This window comes from Xenopus tropicalis, chromosome 4 (genome assembly GCF_000004195.4).
Source record: "Xenopus tropicalis strain Nigerian chromosome 4, UCB_Xtro_10.0, whole genome shotgun sequence".
Taxonomy (NCBI): Eukaryota; Metazoa; Chordata; class Amphibia; order Anura; family Pipidae; genus Xenopus; species Xenopus tropicalis.
In genome coordinates, this window is record NC_030680.2 from 79,591,530 (window position 1) to 79,609,570 (window position 18,041).

Sequence of the window (18,041 nt, forward strand, 5' to 3'; positions counted from 1 at the left end):
CAAAAGAAGAAAATAAATCCTGTGTTTCTTTTGACTCTTTCTGTGAGTGCTTATGGCTGTATTTACATAGACCTTTCTGCTGAAGCTTACTTAGATTTACCTTCTTTAAAATGCTGTGGGAAAAACAGTGATCATCTGTTGCCATTTTTTATGCTGTTTTTATGGCCAGAATTTATTTACCATCTGGCTTTCTCCCATTGATGTGAATGGGTTACATCATAAAAATAATGAAGTAAAAGAATGGCAAATATATACACCATTATAAATTTGACATTTTTTTGCACTGCTTTTTTACACAGCATGATAAATAGGTTCCCGAACAGCATACCAAATCCATAAGAGACTGCTCTCATCTTTGGCAGGGAGATTCCTACTCTTTTCTCAGGTTTGCCCTATATAGTATACAGTACTTTAAAGGTTTGCAGAGTTTTAACAATATGAAGCCTAGTTATCGGGCTATGAGTCAAAGGCCTCCTTTTCAATGATAAACCAAAATCAATGTAGCAACCACTAAAATCACTTAACTACTTTTTCAGGTTGTCCTGTCACAATATGTACAGATCAGTTTTTAATTTATACAGTTATCTCAATTTTATTGACTGCATCATGTATCTGGCTTAATGCCAATTTTTACCTTTGTTAAATTACCAGTTAATATACCAATACTCGTGCTTTCCCTCAAGAGGTTTCCTTTTTTCATATAAAGGATGTAAAATATGTCTTTATGATGCACTATGTTTGAATTATAGAGGTATATTACTGATACCCTAAAATGTATGTGGTGCCTAGTATAATATTATAATCTTTTATTTCAAATCTTCAGCCTTTAACAATGTAAACTTAGACACATAACAAGACCTAAAAGGTTTCTAATAAAAACGTGCTTGTGTCTAAACCTGTCTGATTCTTCAGGCTGAAAGTTATTTTAATTTAGCTCTGAACCTTTGCACTTCAACACACAAAGAAATCACAGTGAAATCTTATTTTAATTTCCTTTTCTAGGAATACATAAGTTTAGGATTGAACATAAGAGTGCACAAAAGGCAATAAATGATGAAAACACTCTGTTGTGATAACATCAGCCCCTAGCAGAAGATGAAAAAAACAAGTCTAAAGCTCAAAGCCTGATTTTCATGCATGCCTGGAATACTTAAAAGAAAGAAATGCACAAAAATAACCCAAAAAACTTTTATAACCATTTTATATGCAATATATGTAATATATTAGACATGTTCATTACTAATCAGTATTGTTAAAACAAATCCATGCTCAGCAACTTGTAGCTCTACCATTGTTGTAGGGTGCTATAAATCTGTCACAGCTTAGTCCACTGCGTGGAAGTTCACATGCAATAGAATAGAGGCAAGCACTACTAAATTTTAACAGGTAATTACACCTCTTCCATTAAAATATTTTACTAGAAGTTGTAGAGTGTGTGGCATTCATTAATCAGTCACATTATTCATGTTTCTTAACACATTAAATTGCTAAAATGATAACATTTATAAGGGACATATTAAAGGAGAATGCAAGTCAAAATTTAAAAAGCATACTGCCCAATAGTCCTCCTATTGTTTAGTAAAAACGCCACACTTTTGGCTCACTTAATCAAATATTTACTCAGTCACACTTACTTCACATTTTCTAGAACAGGCAGCCATCTCTAAAAAGGTATTCTCCCTTCCTTTCCCTCCTTGCTTCATACTGCACATGTGTTTCATTCCCTCCCCCCTCCCCTCTGCCAGATCCGCTTCTGATTGGCTGGTGGGCATGTGTAGCTCAGAACAGGAGACAGGATCAAGTTACACACATGCTCAGAGAATAGGAAGGCTGCCGCTGGCAGCCTACAGGAAGGACAGAGAGATGTCAGTGATGTCACTGTAGTCTTCACACTGCTGTAGGCTGCCAGCACCATTTCTCAGAGAAGCAAGCAGGGATCTGGGAATTTAGATATGCAGTAAGTACTTAAAAAGAATGCCTTAAGACTTACTTTTAATTTATATTAACCTTTCATTGTCCTTTAAAGTGTTAAATATCTTACCCCAAGGAGCTTGGTCAAAGCTGGAGATTCCATGGCCAATACATAGCCAGTGCCATAGATTAGTTCAGTTTGGGTGGATTACTAAACTTCACACATTGGCAGTGCACTCCAGGTCAGCATAAAAAAGCCGCAACAGGTGATATTAAAATCGATCAACCTTTATTTGCACATCTAAAAAACACAGCTTGAGGTCTTACGCGTTTCGTGACAGCGCACTTCCTCAGAGACCTCTCTCCATTTCTTACACATAGGAAATATATACCCATAATCCCACCCATAAAATTACCATAATTTTATGGGTGGGATAATGGGTATATATTTCCTATGTGTAAGAAATGGAGAGAGGTCTCTGAGGAAGTGCGCTGTCACAAAACGCGTAAGACCTCAAGCTGTGTTTTTTAGATGTGCAAATAAAGGTTGATCGATTTTAATATCACCTGTTGCGGCTTTTTTATGCTGACCTGGAGTGCACTGCCAATGTGTGAAGTTTTGTGACGAGATTTGTCCCCTGGCTACGGACTCAGGGCAGGAGCACCCGGGTCAACAGGACTGTCTGGTAAGCATAATGCTTTCTTATTTGGAAGTGAGTTATCCCTGGCCGTGAGTTTTTTCACCTGAGCGCAGGGTCCGGGGCAGGTTGCACCTGGACCAAAGGATTTGAGCGGTGAGCAGTTTGTGTGGGGGAACCTATATTGCTTTTTCCAGACAGGCACCTGTATTTTTAAACTAATTTCTATGTTTAAATTAGCCCTCAAATTGTGTGCTGTGGATATATAATTTTTTCGTTTGGGTGGATTACTAGTTGAGTAGCTCATAGCTCCACCATGGAGCTTAAAGAGGAACTATCATGAATGGGAATCTGCTTTACTTGGCTCAGCATTGACAGGCAGCTTGTGTTCAGAGCAGAGAGGAGTGGCCCAACCATTCTTGAATGACATCTAAAGTTCAGCCCCCACCTGCCCATCTTTCCTATCAGATAGAAAACCTGGACTTTGAAGGTCTAAAAATTCAACCCAATTCACCCTTACATAGTCTGAGACTTTCTGTCTCACTCACCTGGGTCACTAACAAACACCTAAAACTTTATTTCTTGGTTACTTATGAGAAAAATATGAAAGAAGCCACCTATCACTTGCTTTTTCTTTGCTGAGAAGCAGCAATCAAATTATTTGGCACAAAGGCTCAGCAATTTGAAACATACAGTACATGCTAAGTGAGCTGGCAGGTGATGTGGGAGTTGTAGTTAAACAATAATTTAAGGGCATCCACTTACACATTCCCAGAAAACTTCAGTCTTTTCTGTAACTTATAAATAAATGTTGTAGAAACAGTAACTTGTGCTACTGTTTGTGCAATAAAATTGTAGTAACTCTTTATATGTAAGCAAGCTAATCGATAACAGAATATATGGACATTTTTTAAGAATACATGGACTGGCTATAGTCAGTTGCTATAGAGTAGATGCTACAAACTGACCAGGAAGGCCTGGCTAGTCAGTCTACAGGAGAGCTCTGACTGAGTCAGGCATGAAACAGGCAGCTGACAATGGCATCTTATGGCATCCTATGGACTCTTACAGCAGACCTTCTAGATCTCACCCTGCATTGTATGTGGAACCCTAGTCCAGCATGCTGGCCTGCACCTCAACTCCAGCAATTTGCTGCCCTTCCATTAGGGTACCCTGCCTAACATCCACTACTGCTGTGGTGCTGGGCTGTGCCATGCTTTCCTCCCCTTCATCAGACAGGAACAGGGTTGTAGTTGGCTATCAGGACACTGTGAAAAAACCCAGTGGGCCCCAGCCATCATGGGCCCCACTGACCCAAGCCCGTTCTCCTGCCCAGCTTCTCTTCCCCAGTTAAAGCCACCCCAGTCTGACGCTGGACAGAAATGCATCCCCCCCATGCCTGTCTGCTGCTTAAAAGGATTTTGGGTATCTGGACCCAAGTCCTCCTTAAGCTCAAACATTAAGAGGGAATGCAGGCAGTTTCCCAGCACTTCCTCTACCTTGTATAGGTCGGCCAATGAAAGCAAAAATAACAGGCACAGTCCTGCCTACCTCTCTGGGGCCAGCTTTTCTTTATCATCATTATCAACAGCATGGGAGCTGGCCAGTTTTGGGGTGGCATTCCCGTGGCCAGCAGCACATCCTGTTCCACTCTATCTCTCTCACCTACTGCCCCTTAGACTACACTATCCCAGAAGAATGAAAAGAGTAAACTAAAGTTCAATTTCCACTTGTACTAACTCAAACAGCTAGCTTCACATATACTAAGTATAGCTAATAAATCACATATAAACGCTCCTAGCTACATCAGGTGCTAAGCATGACAAGGGGACTCCTCAATTGACCCTTTGTTTTCAACCATCCCTCTGAACCCCATTGTAACATACTTTGATGAAACACCAGGAGCCAGAAATGGGTAAAATGGCCACAGCATTTATTCACATTTTATCAAATAAATAGAACATTGCCAGCCTCACCCCCAAGGCAATATTCAAATCCAGAATTCCATAAGAGATTGCTACTATGCTCTGCTGTTCCTCACTGAAGACTTGAGATCAGCACTATGTCATTATATCCACCAGTGAGTATTAGACTGCCTCTACCTACAGAGAGGATGGCCCAAAACTCTGCTACCAGCAGGAGCTGCATGTCCCACCATGTGAGAATTCAGCAGCCCTGCTCCTAGTCCTGAATATGTAGTGTCTGGATGATAGGAAATCTAAGCAGGCTGTCACCTAGCACAAGCAGTAGAAGCGTCCAAAAAATATGGAAATAAACCCACCATGTGATGACATGACAGGGGTGGGTTTGTGATGTCATCACATGGTGGGTTTATTTCCATACCACTGCTCGTTTGGTTTTCCCGCCAAACACACTTTATAGGGTTTGTGCACACTATCTTTTGTGACTTTGACAAAGGCTGGTGTGTCAGCCGAAACGCTAGTCGTTTGTTCACCTTAATAAATTGATTTCAAGCTACATAAGACCTGTGTGAGCGGTTCCTGAACACTGACTACATCTATATATATATATCCCATCTCAACGGTGATCAGTTACGTCACTTCCGTCTTCTTTATATACATGGAGTTACAAACAAATGTACCTTTGTGATGTGAGATATGATGTGATGCAATATTCCCGAAACGTTGCGCAAATGTGGCCATCTGGATGGATAAGTACTCACTGTGATATTATTATGAACTGTTCTTGTATATAGTTTTTACGGATGCTTCAATAAAAGCTGAGTTTTAAACGTACAGAGTGCAACTCGATTGGTAAATGTATATATATACTGTATATTAATATATACTGTATATATATATGTCACAAGAAGGATACCGCACTCACAGGACTTAGTAGAAGAAAAAACGGTGATTTATTGTTCACAGCATACAACTGACGTTTCGGCTGTCTCCACATCAAAGGCTGTGGAGACAGCCGAAACGTCAGTTGTATGCTGTGAACAATAAATCACCGTTTTTTCTTCTACTAAGTCCTGTGAGTGCGGTATCCTTCTTGTGACATGTTATCTGAATTTTCAATACTGCACCCGGGCGTCCAGTAACCTGTAAATGTGAGTGCTGGCTTCCTAAAGACTATATATATATATATATATATATATATATATATATATATATATATATATATAAAAATATATGTGGGTTAATAATATATATATAGATGACATCCACAACTCTATAAGGCCCAGTAAAATTAGAGGTCAAACTCTGATGGCAGGCTGCTGAATCAAATATATATATAGAACTACTGTGCAATACGTAGTGTTAGTAAAGCAAAGCCCAGGAAAGTTACTGAATCCAGGTTTTGCCCTATTTCCGACTGAGCCCAACCACCCATTCTGTATACTCCAACTACAGCTCTCTGTATACTCTAATGTGTTGTAGTAGCTGCAGCTCAGTGTCACAGTCTGGATTTCTATATAATAGAGAGTACATTTTTGGGTCCAGGGTGGCCTCCATGCTGCCTGAGTGACTACAGTGAGACAGTATAGTGAGGAGTTAGTGTGTATATATTGCAGCTAATACCATTATATTACAGAGAGAGCTCTACCTCTGCTGTTTCTACTTCATTAGAAGATAGGAAGTGAACTGCTTCTCTCATGACATCACATCCCTATCCTTCTCCTCCCCAGCCCAGCTTTCCCCTCACCTTGCTTCTCATCCAATCACAGCTACATATGATTCTGCAAATCTTTAAACATAAACCAGTGTAATCTGGCTGCTGGTCATTCAGAACCCTTGCCATGCAGCTTCTGCGTTTATAGCTCCAGGGCTTTCCTTGAGAAGAACAAATTTCACCTTTCACTGTGCCAACAAAACAAAAGTGTTTTGCTGGTATGTATGGCTGTAAACTAACACTGACACACACAGTTAGTGCACACTTTTTGTCACAAAATGTGCACAATATTTGGTCATTAAAAGGAGTGCTGGGATTGCAGGCCTTCTCCCCCCAAGCTGACGTATGTATTATTTTGGATCATCTTTCCCCCCAGTAATTGCTCTTTGGAGCAACTGCAGTGGAAATCGTTAACAAAAGATATAAGCAGGATTTTTGCGTATTGGAACTATTCAGCAAGAGACCATTGAGACCATTCAGCAAGAGCTAAACACATTGTGTAAAATGCAAAAATATGTCCAACAGAGGCCTTTCAGCAACGTAAATGACCCCTATACTATACCTAGTAACACCCAGTATGTACTTTAGATTCTTGCAACTTCTGTTACATAACTGTGTGCCCTTGGTACATGTGTTTTCTATTTAACTCCCCTTCAATACTGAAGTTTCTCTCATCAAAAGAAAATCCCAGTCAAGATATTTTTCATGAAATTTCACCATAAGCCATATACTGTTTTATCAAACTCATACCTTTGAAGAGATGCTATCAGTTTTGATGATCCCTCTGTCATAAAAGAAAACACCTGCTGAGAACAATATCACCCTCCTTAATTGAAATAAAATTGGAATAGAAAATTCCCATGTCTAAGCCAGCATTATAAACTTCTGATTCTGTAACTTTTTTTCCATAAAAATATCAAAATGGAAAATTATCGTGCCTTTTACTATATTTGTTTTTTAGGATGTTTTATATACAGAAGTATACAGTTACCACTTAAACAATAGCCTAAATAATCAGGTTATAAACAGGGTCAGAACTAGGAGCAGACAAAGTAAGTCCTAGCCTTTGCCTCAACAGCTTAGGGGGGCACAACTTGGAGATCAGTAAGTTACTCAACAGTGCAGGAAACATGAGTGAGGCAGTGGGGGGCAGCAGCAGTAGTGGTGCAGAGGAGCTTGTGAGCAACAAGCGGTGCCTATTGAGTGACCAGCAGCACAGAGGGTGGGATGGTTGCAGGTTGGGCCTTGGGTGCCAGTAGAACTTGGCCCAGCATTGGATGATAATGCTAATCATATATTGTAAAAAAAAACTGTAAAACTGACTTGGTCTGGTTTAAGATTTGGCTTCTCTGCTTTCTCAGGGCAGTTGTAGGTGGTGGCGAAGGTATTCGGTCAGATTAACTTCTCCTGTCCAGCACTTTGCATAATGATGTGATCTTTCCCCACCATTCCTAAGAAACAGTAACAACCATTTATGATGCAGGGTAAAAGTATAGCTACACTTTATTTGATAAAATTAAATTAGATAAACAATGTGTATGATGTATTTTGCCACGTTTTCCAGTAAAATTCCTATTTAGCTGAAAATCATGGAGTTTATTATCACTTTAAATAAAATGAGAGTACGCTTTTACTTCTTAGTATAACGAAAATGAATGATTCCATATCGTTTTTAAAAGAAAGATGGCCAATTAATTATTGATCATTTCTATTTCTTCTCACAGTTGGAGGGTATAAACATTTCATTTAGAGATGAGCAAAACAATTCAGCAAGCTTAAACATTTGTCAGTTTTAAGTGTTTCTGATCTTCTTAATTGTTTCATGAGTGCTGAACTGAAAACTCTTTCAACTCCAGATTTATAACATGAGAGGTAATAGAATTGAGCTTGAGATAACGAAACAGCTTCTGGATTTAACAAACTCAAAATATTAACTCCATACCTTAAATATCCAGACCCATTGCATTCTATTGTTTTACAAAATGTGTATACCAATTTGCTTGGGTGCCCTGGTCAATGGATATGGATATAGCATATAGGCATGGGACCTGTTATCCAGAATGCTCAGGACCGGGGGTTTTCTGGATAAGGGATCTTTTCATAATTTGGATCTCCATACCTTGAGGATTAAGTACAAGGTACTGTTTTTTTATTACAGAGAAAAAATAAATAAATACATTTAATTATTTTATTCAAATGCAATAGATTTTAGATTGCCTTCCTGTAATCCAGGTGAAAAAAAATTGCTCAGGTTTCTGGATAAAGGATCATGAGAAACCTGCTATCTAGTGATGAGCGATTTTTTTCACCAGGATTACAGGAAGGTGATCTCATATTGATTTCATTACTAACTTCATGGTCCGAAACACTAAGCAGAATGGCCACTTTGCAACCAACTTACCAAACCCATAAACTAAATTAACTTTAGGAAATATATTTTGTCCAGGTTATCAAAATGTGAGAATTTCCCATACCTTGATTTTCAGCTTTCCACTTTCTTTTTAATAGTGAAATATGTAGTATTTTACCTTGAAAACTTACATTCATTTGACACTGTACTGTATATGACAGTACAATATTCCAAAAATTTACAGCCATGAATAATTTACTCCTAAATAAATTAGGGGGTCCTCTAGATACATATAAACGAATGCAGGCTGATTTTGCTTGTATTTTGAAATGAAAATTTGTTTATGGTGTAGAGCCATGTAATCTTTCTTATTTAGCTAATCCTGAAACTATTGATTGTGAAAAGCATTTCATTAGTGGTTTCTTTACCGGCTTGTCTAATAAATATAGTTTCCTAGAATAAACCCTTATTCCAGTGAGAAAATGCAGCTATAATACATTTGTAAATGATTAAGATATGAAGGTATCCAAAACTATGATCTGTTAAGGTTAAGGTCAAACGATCAATATCTGAGTGTAAGAGTTTAGAAAGAGAACAGAAAGGTGCATACACGCACAAGGCAGACAAATATTCTTAAGTAACAAAAAGAAGTGTAGAAAAATCATTTTATATCTGAAAAAGGGTCAGCCAGTGAAGCTAGTACTTTACCCACAGGGATGCCAAAGTGGCACGATATACTCCTTACATTCCAGTCAAATCTTTGGGCTTTTAATTTGTATACTGTTTGGACACCACACTGTATTTGTTTCATTTGTAAGTACAGGTCTAACAATTTGAGTACAATGATTCCTATACGATCTCATATAGCATAAAACTTTGATAGAATGCCCCAGTTTTATATTGTCCAATCTTATTAAATAAAAAATAGTAAAGTTTGCTATAGAGACCTATGTCAAATACAGTCTGGTGTCTTAAAATTGCAGGTGGCGTGACATTTTCTTTGACTGTATATCTTGTTGCAGATAAATGTGACTTATAAATGTTCAATGTGCAACCCTATAAACAAGAGAACTTTCATTGAAGACACATAGTGGGAACAAGGTAAATGTTGCCATGTTATATCTGCCTTATTTCTTCATTTTTCTGCTTAATTTATCAGAACATGGTTCAATACTTACTTAACATCCCATCTTCCAATGGGATAAAAGTATTTACACTTGCCCCCATCAGATTTATTAGTGGAGTAATGAGTCAAAAGTAGAAGCATTCCCATTTAAGCACTTGGATGAAGGCTCATATTGTACCAATTAATATAATAATAGCAGTTCATGAAATGTTCTTTCTCTGCCCTATTTTAAATTAAGCAGTTGTACACCAAACAAACCTCTAAGATGATATAGGTAGCAGCTGCTGCACTGACCCTATATGAATATGGGCTAATGAAAACAAGCTGTTCACATGTACAGTGGAGGAAATAATTATTTGACCCCCTCACTGATTTTGTAAGTTTGTCCAATGACAAAGAAATGAAAAGTCTCAGAACAGTATCATTTCAATGGTAGGTTTATTTTAACAGTGGCAGATAGCACATCAAAAGGAAAATCGAAAAAATAACTTTAAATAAAAGATAGCAACTGATTTGCATTTCATTGAGTGAAATAAGTTTTTGAACCCCTACCAACCATTAAGAGTTCTGGCTCCCACAGAGTGGTTAGACACTTCTACTCAATTAGTCAACCTCATTACGGACACCTGTCTTAACTAGTCACCTGTATAAAAGACACCTGTCCACAGAATCAATCAATCAAGCAGACTCCAAACTCTCCAACATGGGAAAGACCAAAGAGCTGTCCAAGGATGTCAGAGACAAAATTGTAGACCTGCACAAGGCTGGAATGGGCTACAAAACCATTAGCAAGAAGCTGGGAGAGAAGGTGACAACTGTTGGTGCGATTGTTCGAAAATGGAAGGAGCACAAAATGACCATCAATCGACCTCGCTCTGGGGCTCCACGCAAGATCTCACCTCGTGGGGTGTCAATGATTCTGAGAAAGGTGAAAAAGCATCCTAGAACTACATGGGAGGAGTTAGTTAATGACCTCAAAATAGCAGGGACCACAGTCACCAAGAAAACCATTGGAAACACATTACACCGCAATGGATTAAAATCCTGCAGGGCTCGCAAGGTCCCCCTGCTCAAGAAGGCACATGTGCAGGCCCGTCTGAAGTTTGCCAATGAACACCTGAATGATTCTGTGAGTGACTGGGAGAAGGTGCTGTGGTCTGATGAGACCAAAATAGAGCTCTTTGGCATTAACTCAACTCGCTGTGTTTGGAGGAAGAAAAATGCTGCCTATGACCCCCAAAACACCGTCCCCACCGTCAAGCATGGGGGTGGAAACATTTTGCTTTGGGGGTGTTTTTCTGCTAAGGGCACAGGACAACTTATTCGCATTAACGGGAAAATGGACGGAGCCATGTATCGTGAAATCCTGAACGACAACCTCCTTCCCTCTGCCAGGAAACTGAAAATGGGTCGTGGGTGGGTGTTCCAGCACGACAATGACCCAAAACATACAGCAAAGGCAACAAAGGAGTGGCTCAAGAAGAAGCACATTAAGGTCATGGAGTGGCCTAGTCAGTCTCCGGACCTTAATCCAATAGAAAACCTATGGAGGGAGCTCAAGCTCAGAGTTGCACAGAGACAGCCTCGAAACCTTAGGGATTTAGAGATGATCTGCAAAGAGGAGTGGGACCAACATTCCTCCTAAAATGTGCGCAAACTTGGTCATCAATTACAAGAAACGTTTGACCTCTGTGCTTGCAAACAAGGGTTTTTCCACTAAGTATTAAGTCTTTTTTTGTTAGAGGGTTCAAAAACTTATTTCACTCAATGAAATGCAAATCAGTTTCTATCTTTTATTTAAAGTTATTTTTTCGATTTTCCTTTTGATGTGCTATCTGCCACTGTTAAAATAAACCTACCATTGAAATGATACTGTTCTGAGAATTTTCATTTCTTTGTCATTGGACAAAATTACAAAATCAGTGAGGGGTCAAATAATTATTTCCTCCACTGTATGAGTCTCATAAATTAAAGGGGCATAGCATGTGAGTCTAGGACATGGTTGGGTTGCTTCTTATAAACTTTCTGTTTTTTTACCTACAGTAATTTGTGACCTAAATGTACTGAATGTCATGCTAGCTGCCATAGTTGTACCAATGAGTGTAGTATGTCAAACTAGTGCACACTTGGAATTATAAATGCACATTCTCAAAGCAGGATGCATTTTCTATATAAACAATTGCGAATATGAAAAGAAATACATTTGCAAGTAAATAAATGAGGGCAAAACAACTTTCATGTATATGACTGACAAAGCAAAGTGCAAGGGACTTTCCTCACAGTGCTTTTCAAGTTAACTCACCTTTAGAAATATAGCTCCTCATTTAATATACATGTGAATTATTCATGTAATCCATAATAAATTAGAATTACTTACATAGTAGCAAAATTAAAGTGATGCATCTGTGATTTTCTTTGATTTACTGTACTTTAAATTAATTGCAGAGGGATATGTGTCAGCAGCATCTTGTACTACAGAGTGATCACCTTTCAAACAGGAAATACTGAATAACACAATGCAGATTTCAAGGAAAACCAAACTGCACACACAGTCCACTATTTTGATTATTTTCCACAGTAAAGGACAATTTTAAATTCAGAGAAAATAAATAAATCAAATTAACAAATTTAAGTTAATTCTTACAACACTGGAAAGACTGGCCCTTTAACATCTATATAATTTCTGATTGCAATTTACTTAATAAAATAAGAATATTTACTCACAAGTTTTCAATCACAGCCAATGTATTGTTCACATCAGCTGTGTCTCACAGAGCATTCTGGGAGAGACACACCTTCCCACTTGGGTTTTTCCAGTCACTACTGGTCATTAACAACAACACCCCTGGGCACAAGTGCAAGAGTACTTAGGGGCACAGTGTTGCACCCTTAGTGCTTATCTAAGTAGCACTTGCACCCTGGGGTCTGCTGCTCTCTTTCTTGAGTGCTGGATCAATAACCCAACATTTATTGCAGAGAGCAGCATCACGAATCACAGCAAAGTCCTACCCTAAAGCAAGCGATAAGGACAAGGCCCTAATACAGGCTGCACCATGCAACCCCCTTCCTTGCACCTCTGAATGACATGTTGGTAGGGGGTGCGTAGGAGACAGATGGGTGGATGCCCTTAATAAAGACACCAGTGAGGGTTGAAAGACCCTGTTTGTACAACAACCTTTTTTACCCCATATTTTGTATTTTGATGTAACCTATATTATCCATTATCCTTTAGTACGCTCTCAAAAAACTTCCCTACCACTGATATAAATTGAACAGGCCTACAGGTTTTAGTCTGGAGGAGAATGGGGTCCCTTTTTAAATGAAGATATCACATTGGCCATTTGCTAATTTTTCCAAAATTTATATATGGCTTTTCACTGCTAATAGAGCATTTGTGCAACATTAGCAAAAATTAAGCATTAAGAAGAAACCCACAATGCTAAGTGAATTGCGATAACTTTTCTGTGATACAAGGGGATCGCTGACACAGTTATTCATCAAGGGTTTTGTCATACTCATGTTGGGCACAGCCTGCTTCTTCTTCCAATGATTGGGCGCATACAGTATATGACAGAAGATGCTGTGCCCAACTTGCTTGTCGTGGAAGCCTCAGTGTGGAAAACTGAGAAACAGCGCAGCCAGTCTTCAGAGAGTTTATTGTGGGTCACTTTCTCCTAAAAACTTAATTTATACTAATGAATATATATTGCAAAAATGCCATAAAAAAGCCATATATAACGTTTATTACAAAGGTGAACCACCAAAGAGCTCTTTTAGTACTTTAGGATGCATGCCATTCTTCCTAGACCTTTGTTAGCTTTTATGTACAGTATTCTAGCCTCTTTTGAACTTCCTCCTTTTTGAACAACCAGTTATCAGTGGGTCTATTAAAAAAGAAACCTTCATTATCTACTTCCCCGGTAAACAGACAAAAACATAACAGTTCAGAATCACTGTTTTACCCTGCTCTTATTAACCAATTTAGCTCCCCTCATTATCTAATTCCTCGGTAAACAGACAAAAACATAACAGTTCAGAATCACTGTTTTAGGGCTCTGGCACACGGGGAGATTAGTCGCCAGCGACAAATCTCCCTATTCACGGGCGACTAATCTCCCTGAAATGCCATCCCACTGGCGAAAATGCAGCAGCGGCGCAATTTTCGCCAGTGGGATGGCATTTCCGGGAGATTAGTCGCCCGCGAACAGGGAGATTTGTTGCAGGCGACTAATCTCCCCGTGTGCCAGAGCCCTTAGCCTGCTCTTATCAACCAATTTAGCTCCCTTCATTATCTAATTCCTCAGTAAACAGACAAAAACATAACGTTCAGCGGTGCAATTTTCGCCAGTGGGATGGCATTTCTGGGAGATTAGTCGCCCGCGAACAGGGAGATTTGTTGCGGGCAACTAATCTCCCCGTGTGCCAGAGCCCTTAGCCTGCTCTTATCAACCAATTTAGCTCCCTTCATTATCTAATTCCTCAGTAAACAGACAAAAACATAATGGTTCAGAATCATTGTTTTACCAACCAATTTAGCTCCCTTCATTATCTAATTCCTCAGTAAACAGACAAAAACATAATAGTTCAGAATCACTGTTTTACCCTGCTCTTATCTACCAATTTAGCTCCCTGTTATACTAAGGGCCCCACCCCTTCTTTGCTTTTTACAGATTTAAAAAAAAAAATCAAATTCATTTTAGTACTCATTCCTCATGCCCTTTTCATACTCTACATTAGCTTGCCTGATAGCTTTCCCATGCTTTATTGGTTTATTGGTACCTAATAAAAGTTACAGCTGTGCCAGCTAACTTGAATGCCTTAAATGCCTTAAATGCATGTTTTTTGTTTCCAACCTTAACACTAAACTTTCTATCAAACTGTAATAGTTTTGATTTGCTACTATTGATTAGCACGTTTTTTTCAGCAGGCATGGATTCACCGTAAAATTCCGCATTTTGGCATTGTCGTTTTTTTTCATGAAACTGCCACAAAAATTCACTATGAATGAAAAAATGATGGTTGTGTCAAAAAAGTTGCACACATACAAAAATTGTGCGGTTGTTGCATTTAGGAAATTTTTCAGATTCTCTCATCACTATTTCCTTGCTTACAAGGGGAATATACTGACAGGTAAATATGTCAGGCAGGATTTTAAAGACATCCCATTTTCCTTTTTTGTTTAACCCTATAAAAAGTGAAAAATAAATAGCAAGATGGAATTTTTTAATGCTGTTTATGTTATATATTCTTTTTTTTTTTTCAGTTTATGTCATTTATTATGTTCCCCTTTAAGACCTCCTGCTTTATCTATAGGACATAAAACAGTACAAACAATAGAATAGTCTCATCACTGCTTCCCTTCCTCTCAAGGAATCAGGTTATTATCTTTGGCAGCTTTTCCACATACTGTAGCTAAAGGCGATATTGGCAGCTTTCTTTTTTGCTCTGCAGCCTTTGTACATATAGGGACTCCAGAATTCATAGACTTATTTACGTATAAAGTGAAGTTACAATTAGTTAGTAATTACATTGTAATAGGAAGTAATCCTAAGCGAATCAACAAATGCACTACCCTTTAAAGGGGTGATTCACCTTTACATTAACATTTACTATGTTATTGAAAGGCCAATTCTAAGCAACTTTTCAATTAGCCTCCATTATTTGTTTTTCATAGTTTTTGAATTATTTGCCTTCTTCTAACTCTTTGGAGCTATCAAATGGGGGTCACTGTCCCCTGAGCCCAAAATGTATTGCTCTGTAAGGCTACAGTTTTATTGTTACTTTATATTACTTATTTTTCTACTCAGGTCCGCTCCTATTCATATATCAGTCTTTCATTCAAACCACACCCTGATTGCTAAGGTAATTTGGATCCTAGCAACCAAATAGCTGCTGAAACTCCAAGCTACAGAGCTGCTGAACAAATCTGAAAAAATAAAACACAAATAATAAAAAATAAAGACCAGTTGCAAATTGTCTCAGAGTATTACTCTCTACATGATACTAAAAGTTACCTCAAAGGTAGACAACCTTTAAAGAAACAGTTCAGTGTAAAAATGAAACTGGGTAAAGTAGAATACACAAAATATTTTTTTTTTTAATATAGTTAGGCAAAAATGTCATCTATTAAGGCTGGAGTGAGCAGATGTCTAACATAAAAGCCAGAACACCATTTCCCCCTTTTCAGCTCTCTAAGCTGTTAGCAGTCTGTAACCAATTAGTAACTTGAGGGGGGGCACATGTTACTTTGCTTTTGAATTTGACCTGTGTACTCACAAACTAACTGCACAGTTATATCCCATGTGCCCACCCCCCTTAAAGTCACTGACTTACTAAGAGGTTAGAGAGCTGAAAGCAGGAAGTAGAGTTCTGGCTATTATGTTAGACATCTGCTCACTCCAGCCTTTATAGATTACATTTTTGCCTAACTTTATTAGAAATATGTTTTATGTTGCTCAGTCTATCCTCATTTTTTAATTAAAATAAAATCACTGTTGGGAGGAGATGGGCACTACTGGCTCTAGCATCTCTGGGAGTGACAGGACTACTATACTATACTATATGAAATAGGTATTTGTTCTTTGCTTTTCAAGGAATATTAGTCCAAGATAAGTTTCTGCACTCCTAGTATGGATTACAAAGTATGGCACCCCTCTCAGTAAGTAGCACTGCCTGTGTTCGGTGCAGCATTCTAGAGGGAACACTTACAACTTAAGCATTATTAAGGACTATATAGTCTCCCTTGCACCTGTTAGTGCTGTGCTCTAAGTCAGCTGCAAGGGGCAGGGTAGAGCCTTCTAAAGAGATACTGAAAACAAAAATGAAACCTTATTTACAACTATCATAACATTGGCTTTGCATGTGTTTTATAATTTTGCTGAAAAAGTATTTGCCCAATTCTTTCACAGTACTTATCCAAACCCCCTGTTTCTGCATGAGGGCTGCTGTACTTGTGCTGCATTAGTCTATTAGTGTTAGAAAGCCTAAATGACATGTTGAGTAGTGACAGTCTGGTCAGCAAAACAGTCAGGTTTAGGAACATCAAGTAACAATTAACAAAAGCAGCTCTATCAGGAAAAAAAATTATCAACATGACCTATAGGTAACTTCTAATGCACATTAATATTATGGTATCTAGCTTTTGTGTCAGTTTGTTTGGATTGCCAAATGCTTTCTTTAATTGCTGGAAATTCTAATATAAAACTGCTAGGAGTAGGATAAAGATATGTTTTGCAGGGCTACTGTACTATTTAGATTTGCAAATATTTTACACAATCCTGCACATTGCTTTTTTCATAGATTTCTGGAACCATCATTTTCTAGGATCTCTAATAGGAGACACTGCAGATTTCTACATATCAAGGATATGCTATACTCTGCTTCCTGTACAAGAACATCCTTAATATGTTGTGTCATGCTGATATGTATGTAGAGCTAAAGAGAAGACAACAATGTTTTGGTCTTTAATTAGTCCTTTAACACCTACAAAATTCAGCAAGTTAAGGGAAAATTATGTTTCCTGTCCAGTAATATAATTTATGGTTTCTTTGAATTGTTCATAGTATCTATGGTAACCCATGCATGGTTTCCATGGTCACAGGTACATATTTAGGGATACTGTGATCTTTTTAGTGCACTGTATTTTCTCAGTGCGAGCATAGTGAGTTTCTGTCTTCAGATGAAAATATAGTTATTTAAATATAAATTGGTGTTTGCCTTTACAAGAAGGATACATAAGATTACAGGTATGTTAGCTGTTACCCACAATGCATGGGACCTTGGATCATTATAGTTTAATAAAACGTTAAATAAATTAAATAGGATTGCAATTAGGATTAACTATATCTTAGTTAGGATTAAGTACTAGGCATTTTTTAATAGTCCAGAAAAAAATGGAAATCTTTTTCAAATTTGAATTATTTGATTAATATGGAGTCTATGGAGATAGCAATTCCTTAATTCTAGCTTTCTAAATAGTTTTCTGGATCCTATACCTATACCATTGTTTCCTGTAGCAAAACAATACTATGATCTTTGTGCTCACATTAAGTAAAGAAACTGTGCAAAATAAAAAAAAAATGGTCTAAAATTTGGTAACAGGTTACTGATTGCAAAATGGCAGCATGTTTATAGTAACAGTGTTTTGCATCTCACACTGGATCTGGCGAAATATGCAGAGCCAGCATTCCTCCTTTAAAACAGCACTAAGGTGTGAGATTGTGCACTCCTGTGCACTTGTGCTTTAACAACTGCTTCCAAGGCCATTGTTAATGAGCCCCCTTGTGTTTAGGACTCCAATATAATAACTAAACTACTATAGTAGGAATCTTGATCCTGCCACATGACCAAAAATAGATGAGTATTGATGAGCGAATTTCTG

At 38.1% G+C, this 18,041-nt stretch overlaps 1 long non-coding RNA gene across 1 annotated transcript in view; it reads right to left on the bottom strand.

Annotated features, from left to right (window-relative positions):
* The window catches only part of LOC116410416, a 29,746-nt gene extending 22,108 nt beyond the window's left edge, over nt 1-7,638 (bottom strand). The window contains exon 1 of the long non-coding RNA XR_004222377.1: nt 7,509-7,638. This is a non-coding gene — a long non-coding RNA (uncharacterized LOC116410416). The remainder of the gene's footprint in view (nt 1-7,508) is intronic.
* Between the last annotated feature and the right edge of the window lie 10,403 nt (nt 7,639-18,041).